General features: G+C 38.0%; 1 protein-coding gene across 1 annotated transcript in view; it reads left to right on the top strand.

The window, feature by feature from the left end:
- Positions 1-6,979, top strand: part of COL25A1 (collagen type XXV alpha 1 chain) — a 305,105-nt gene that overhangs the window by 151,139 nt on the left and 146,987 nt on the right. The window contains exons 2-3 of the mRNA XM_017736775.1: positions 3,982-4,026; positions 6,120-6,127. The gene's annotated coding sequence lies outside the window, so the exon portion shown is untranslated. The remainder of the gene's footprint in view (positions 1-3,981; positions 4,027-6,119; positions 6,128-6,979) is intronic.

Below are 6,979 nucleotides of genomic sequence, written 5' to 3'. Positions count from 1 at the left end.
AGGAACTGTTCCAGTCACGGGACCAGGGTCCTTCTGCCCGCGCAGGGGAACACAAACCAACCAATGGGAACGAGGCTGAGCAGGGGCAGGGAAACCCCGTGTCTGTGCCCTCAGGGCCCCTCTCCCAGGGCTACACGGCAGGGGAGGGACCCCAACAGCTGACATTTTGTGCTTGAGAAGATAAATTTAGATAAATAATTGACTTTTAGTTTCAATTAGCTTTTAGTTTCTTTCCATTCCAAAATTCCCTTCATAAATATGGAAGAGCAGTGGCATTATTTTTTTTTAAACAACTGAATGGAAAAAAAATCTTTCTAAATTTTCTGTTAATAAGAATTAAATGGTTTTGGAAGAATAAAATAATTTCAAATATTTTCAAACTAAATTAAGTTAAAAATGAAAACCAGGTGATCTGGCATTTTACTCTTACTCCCTACTTGTGGGTAAATGTAGTGATCCTGGAAAAACAAGGTTTTGGCAAAGTTGACTACTAGAAACAAGCTTTTGCTTATTGCTCAGTATTATTTATTAACCCAACTCACTCCACTGAGATTTAAACTCCTATTTTTGCTCCTAATACTTCTATTTTTAGTATGAAAATACATTTTAAAACAAAATACTCTTAAAATACTCCGGAATAAATTCAATTCAGCATGGACGTTTCTGATACTCTTGAAGAGACTTTCATTTTTTACCCCAGGCAGGCAGGAAAGTTCAGAGTAGTTGTGTCATGTTGAGTGTTTTGTGCAAGCTGTAAAAATCTGTGGGCTTGATGTAAGCTGACATTATCCATAATATAACTTTATTCACTGCTCCTTCTGCTGTGATGAGTCTCCACCAAATCGTCCAATTAGTGCAAAGTTATAATATTATAGACAGATGGAAAATTAATATTTATAGAAAATTGCCTGAGGTTTTGATAGCTTGAAACTCTTGGAGGTACAGATGATATGTTAGCAGTTGAGATGTAGAGAAAGCAGCCTGTTCAGAAAACATGAAAACTTGTGTACTTTCTGAAGCAGTAGGTCACTGAGCGATGACCATAAATTTCAGCTTTAGTTTTCTGTGAATTGAAACCATCTGTGGTAAACTGTTCAAAATGAATTAGTTTGTATTGGTAAAAAGTAAGTAAATAGATATATATATAGAAACTATTTCCTCAAATGGTCACCAAAATCTAGCAGAAGTTTGCAAGGTCCATCTCTCATCTCACAGTTATTTTGAGTTTTGCAAATGCCACCATCTTGACAGACTTAAACAGTGCACAAATCAAAAAAGTTTTAATGAGAGGGAGAAGAGATACATGTCAGTCAGTGTCCCTTAAGTACTGTTGGTCTGATGGTCAGGGACGGTAGTATGGTTTCATTAATATTGGTCTAAGTCCAGAGTAATAACCTCAGTGGTGTAGTTACTTTGGAAACATAGTAATTACAGTAATTTTTCTGGTGATTCACACATTCGAATCTAATAATCTTAGAATAACATGTTAGAAGGGAGCAGCAACTGATTTCAGAGGAGAGAGCTGAACTGGAGCCCATTCTTTGCTCTCATTGTACACAGCTAAACTATCAACTTAGTGCTCTGTGGAAGTCTGGTTTTCTGGACAGATTTCATTCCTTCCTAAAATTCATAGCTTGAAGTTACCTTCAGGGTTTTCTGTTAGTGACTTTAATGTGTTTTGCTGATCTGTAGCTGAAATTTTTAATTTCAAAGTGCTGTTTCTTTCTCAAAAGCAAACCTGGTAGTAGACTTGTCTGTGTGTGTGCACACCTATAGCACACTTAAAGTTTAATAAAATAAAATATTACTACCCTGTTTAGCAGAATATTATTGCTATATGCACGATGACATGTCATTATCTGGAGAAGAACCTTTTAAGTTTCTCCTGCACATCCATGTTCATGATGAGCCCAAATTACTCTATGGCTGTATTGTCAGCTTGGGTACAGCCCAGGAAATCTCCACAGAGGGCCTCTGCAGGGCTGTGTGCATGCAGGGGGACTCTAAGAAGTTTCAGTCTTAGTTGCGGGGGGAGAAAATAGAGGTGTATATAGAAACTTATTGTGTCTGTAACATGCTATTTCCTGTGTAAGAAGTTTCCATAGATGCCCCTTGCAAAGGCTGGAGTCTTTCAGGAGGAAGTTGCAAGATTCTCCCATACTTAAGTGATACTTTTGCTATATTTCATGATACCAAAATATTCATGCTATTGATTATGAATATCCCATGCCATTCTTGCCTTGTATGATATTGTTGTCTTAAACTTGTGTTGCATTATGCCACTACAGTAATTATTAGAACAGGAAAGAAGGATTTTAGTCAAATTTACAATGCTCTGATAGGACTAAGCCTCTCCATGTTAAAGACAAGAGCTGCTTTTCTATTTTCTTTCTTTTCCTTCTTCATGTTTCTTTTCTCCTCCCTTCTCCTCCCTTCTCCTCCCTTCTCCTCCCTTCTCCTCCCTTCTCCTCCCTTCTCCTCCCTTCTCCTCCCTTCTCTCCCTTCTCCTTTCTCTTTTCTTTTTTTTCTCCTCTTCCTTCTTCCTTTCTTTTTAAATCAATAGTATTTTATTCACCTGGAAAACTAATGCTGTTTCATATATATCTTGCAATTGTTTCACTAATGTTGCTTTCCAGCATCTTAGTATTTTAAGCCAGATTGCTGCAAATACATAATGCAAAGCTATTTAAAAGCTGTGGCATGATACTTCAGATGATTTGTAAAGTTTAAAGTAGCAAACTATTTGCACAAAACCACCTGTGCATCTCGTATCCATTACAAACGGTGAGATACAGCCACAGCAGAGGTACTTGTGCTCCTGCACGCGTCGCTGCTTTTGGAAATTCCACCCGTGCGCTTGCCTCTCTTCAGCGGCTTTGAGAGTCCCACCTGTGGTTCTCTTTTCAGAGCAGCCAAGTTTCAGTACTTGTGTCACCCCCACAGCTGCTGCTTCTCCTCCAAACTGTACATGGAGAAGTGCAAGTGTGCTTTCCTGGCATTTTCAGGAACAGTATGTCAAGGTCACCAAGAAGAGTGGGGAAGGTGTCTGCAGTCTGACATCTGAGATCTGAAGTTTTTAGAAGAGGATATTGAAGGCAGAAATGAGGGGAAGAAAGGATTTTTTTCCTTTTTTATTTTTTTTCTGGAGGTGACAGCAGACGCTGGTTGTATTATGTAAATACTTGTGGAGAAGAGACAATGAGAAGTAAAGATTTCTCAGCAAAAGGAATACAGTGACTAAGCCATTGTGTTATGTCTAAAAAATATAAACTGGAGGCAAAGCACATTACACTGTGTCTGTCAACACATACATTGTTGTTAAGTGTTTGGGGGATGGCAAGCCAGGTGGTGATTTCTTCATCTCTTGCATGTTTTCAGATAGAGGCTGAAAGCAAATTCCAGAGGATTTACTCTTATAAATAAATACTAATCTTCTGGCTTAATACAGGAATAACTGAATAAAACTTCATGTCCCATGATGTATTTGGTTTAGGATGATTGAAGGAATGGTGCAGCAATTCTGAGGAATACGAAGACTTTTTTGAGAGAGGAAAAGGGGAAATTTCTTCTCTGGGGTTCATGGTGGAAAGCACAAGAATTGATGGGCTTCAGTGCAGTGAGTTGGACATAAAGAAAAGTGTTCCACTGGTCAGAACAGTGAAATATTGGGGGGGAAAAAAAACTCCTGTGGAAGTTGCAATAATAATTTAGATGTGGCTAACATTTCCTTGAAGAAGAGGGATGAACTGGATGACGTTTAAAGATTCTCCCAGCCTTTTTTCAGAGAGCCTGTAGTGGGTACCATAGCTGTAAAATTTATCCCAAACTTCCTAAATCTTATTCAGGTTATCTTTTACCCCTGCTCAGCCAAAGTCTCTGAACTTCATGTGGTACATCAGTCTAATGCCCTTACATCCAAACAAATGATATTCTACATGTAATTTCAAGGGACAAAGTTACAATCTACCATCTTCATTTTAGGTCCTCCAGGGAAAAGAGGTAAGCGGGGAAGAAGAGGAGAGACTGGTAAGTTTTCAATTTCATAAGATCTTTTGTCATTTGATGTCTGTTTTTGTGAGAATGCATACCCAGCATGCCTTGATTTTTAGTTGTATTGCATGTGTGCTCTGAAAAAGAATTCTGAAACTTCTCTGGTAAAATATTGTGAGCCTTGGCATATATCTGGTGGCCTTCCAGATATTTTTCTAGTCTTGGGCATCCTTTATTTGTAGGCACACTTCATAAAGCTCGACACGGTGTCTTTGGAAACACATCTGTAACTGTCAAACCCTTTAGGGGTCTTCTCACACTTGCACAAGTTAGAATAACTCCATGTAAGTCTGTAGTTGGAATACTGTGTCAGTGTTACATCAGGCCCCTTTGGCTTGAGGAGAACAATTTTATAAGGAAATAAATAAGGAAATAAAATTCCTTATGTCAAGAATGTTGATAATCAGGGGCATAATGTGATAAGTAGACTACTCTGCATGAGAGAAGTTGTTTTATAGAAATGAGCAGTTAAGTTCTAACAGAAATAAGAAAAACATTTGTTGGTTCATTGCTCTGTACCAGGGAGGTTGCCATTGATAGAAACCTGCTGGTGGTGTGTAGCTTGAAATTTCATTTGAGGCAAAGTTGCGAGATGCTGAGCACCTCTTGCTGTTGACATTCACAACAATTGAATCAATTACCTTGTGGGATTGAGTTTTTCATCAAGGTGACCTTTGTGGAGGCAATGCAGTAGAAAATGAGCATTTCTATTCTCCTTGGCTGTCTTGTCTAATCTGCCAGCTAGGAAAGGCTTCCAGTCACCTTGATCTCTATGAATCTTCCGTAGCCTTTCTTATCTATGTAAAGGATAATTTATCTGGCTCTTAAAAACTATTTCCATATCTTCCTGAATCACAAAACTAAAGCCAAGCCCTGACAAAGGTTGATACAAATCACCTTGGTGTTTCCATTCACTGTTGTTTTAGTATTTACTTCAGAGAAAGAGGCTATGATATAGAGAGAAATTCTGTGGTTGAAGATTAAATTACAAATGATCCTGGAAATTAATTTGTGCGATACACATTGATTCATTGTACATCTCAAATAAACACATGCTAAACTATTAATAAAGGAAATGGATCCCTCATTTAAAAACAGACCTACACCTTAAAATGCTGTTTAAGAATGTTTGCCAGAATAAAGAAATTACCTTAGTTGCTGGACAATAAAAATTGCATTGTTAAAACCAAAAGGCTGTCAATATTAAAAGCAATCTCAAAGTACAGCTGCTGCTGCTTTATACTCCTTTTGCACTTCACTTTATTCAGAAATTAGAGAGAGGCATAAAAGCTTAATGAAATGCCGTTGATTTGGGAGCTGCAGCTGCTCAACCTAATAAGACTGAAATAGTAGATTTGATTTGTGGCCCTTTGATAATGTTTCCAAGAACTCCTACACAAAAGTCTTTGAGGTCTAAATAATTGAAAAAATGTGCAAATATCACTTCACAAAGTGTGACATTTTAATGGGGAGCATTTTATATGTGTGCCTTGAGAGAGGAAGGCAATGAAAAGAAAGTTCAGCACTGTCAGGTGGCCACTGAAACCTCCCCTTACAGGCAAAGTTGGAATTCTGGAAGATGCTGGTACATGTATTCTTGACAAGATGCCCAGGTTAAATGCCAAGGGTACTTTGTGCAATTCCTCAGCCAAGCTCTGATCAAGTGCTTACTGTGTGGTTAACTGAAACTGGTGATGTGGTTACATATGCTTTATGTGGAGTCTGAAAAAATGAATTGTAGTCCATGGCTGGTATTTTTGGACTGGCATGAAATTGCATGGAAATGAATGGAGAAGAAATTTTCATAAGATTGCATGACTGTAATGAAGATTTGTTAAGGTAAGTGCATGCATTTAGGCAGTAGTCATATTTACAAGTTTCAGAGCACTACCAAAGCTCAAGATTACTTGAGTGGGAAAATGTGTGCCCGGTATTACCAGTGCTGCTCACTGACAATCCCAAGGCCTTGTGCTTGACTGTACATGTATGTCCTTCTTCAGTAACTTCGTAACCTTACATGTTCTTTTTTTCTTTTTTTACCCTTTTTTCCCCTCTCCCCCACCCCACAGGACCTCCTGTAAGTACAGTGATACATTGTTGGTTCTTCCAGAATCAGGGAGAAATCTGTTAGATCCTGTTAAGCTATCAGCGTGATAAAATGATCATGTATACTCAAGAGGGAATTTTGATATTTACACGTACACAGTATTTTGGAGCTGAATAATCTAATCAGAAAGTTCCTTAAGAAAAAAGTCTCTAAACCAATAAAGCTTTATGTTCAGCGCTCCAGATGGCCATTTGGATTCACAATTCTGCGTAAGTATGTTATGTTCATTTTGCCTGTGACTTCATAACACAGATTTTACTGCAGTATAAAAACTCGCGAGTATCCTATCTTAAGCCCAGACTTGGCCACTTTTGCTAGGTAATAACTTCCTCTGCATTTATCACAAAGTCTTGGGGTAGAATCTCCCTGTTCTTTGGAGGCATACAGGCTGTCCAGCTCGTTTCACTGTAATTGCTACTGAAGCCAGTAAGTGCTTGTGTAAAATTATTATTAAATAATACTATTCAATTGTCGATTGAATCTTGTGCTAATTCTTCTTGTGAGAAAACATTTTCTCTCTTCTGAGGTTTTGAGGGTTTTTTTGTTTTTTTGCTTGGGTTTTTTTGTGTGTCTTTTGTTTGCTTACTTGTATATTCCTACAGTAGGTCAAAAGTCTGACTTGAAGGACAGGAGTAAGCACATATGTCTCAAACATTTGTATCTGTCATGCCATCCATGTGCATCATATGGTGTAGGAGTGTGACTGTTAAAACATTATTTCTTTTACAGTTTGCAGACTTTTGTGTTTTTTTCTTTAATAGATGCAGTATTTCCACAATATTTTCAAGACTCTATCATCTGTCTATTCTATGCTACATGCAT

The sequence above is a fragment of the Corvus brachyrhynchos genome, unplaced genomic scaffold (genome assembly GCF_000691975.1).
Source record: "Corvus brachyrhynchos isolate BGI_N302 unplaced genomic scaffold, ASM69197v1 scaffold175, whole genome shotgun sequence".
Taxonomy (NCBI): Eukaryota; Metazoa; Chordata; class Aves; order Passeriformes; family Corvidae; genus Corvus; species Corvus brachyrhynchos.
The sequence above is the reverse complement of the archived record's forward strand: the minus strand, read 5'-3'. Positions and strand labels throughout refer to the sequence as shown.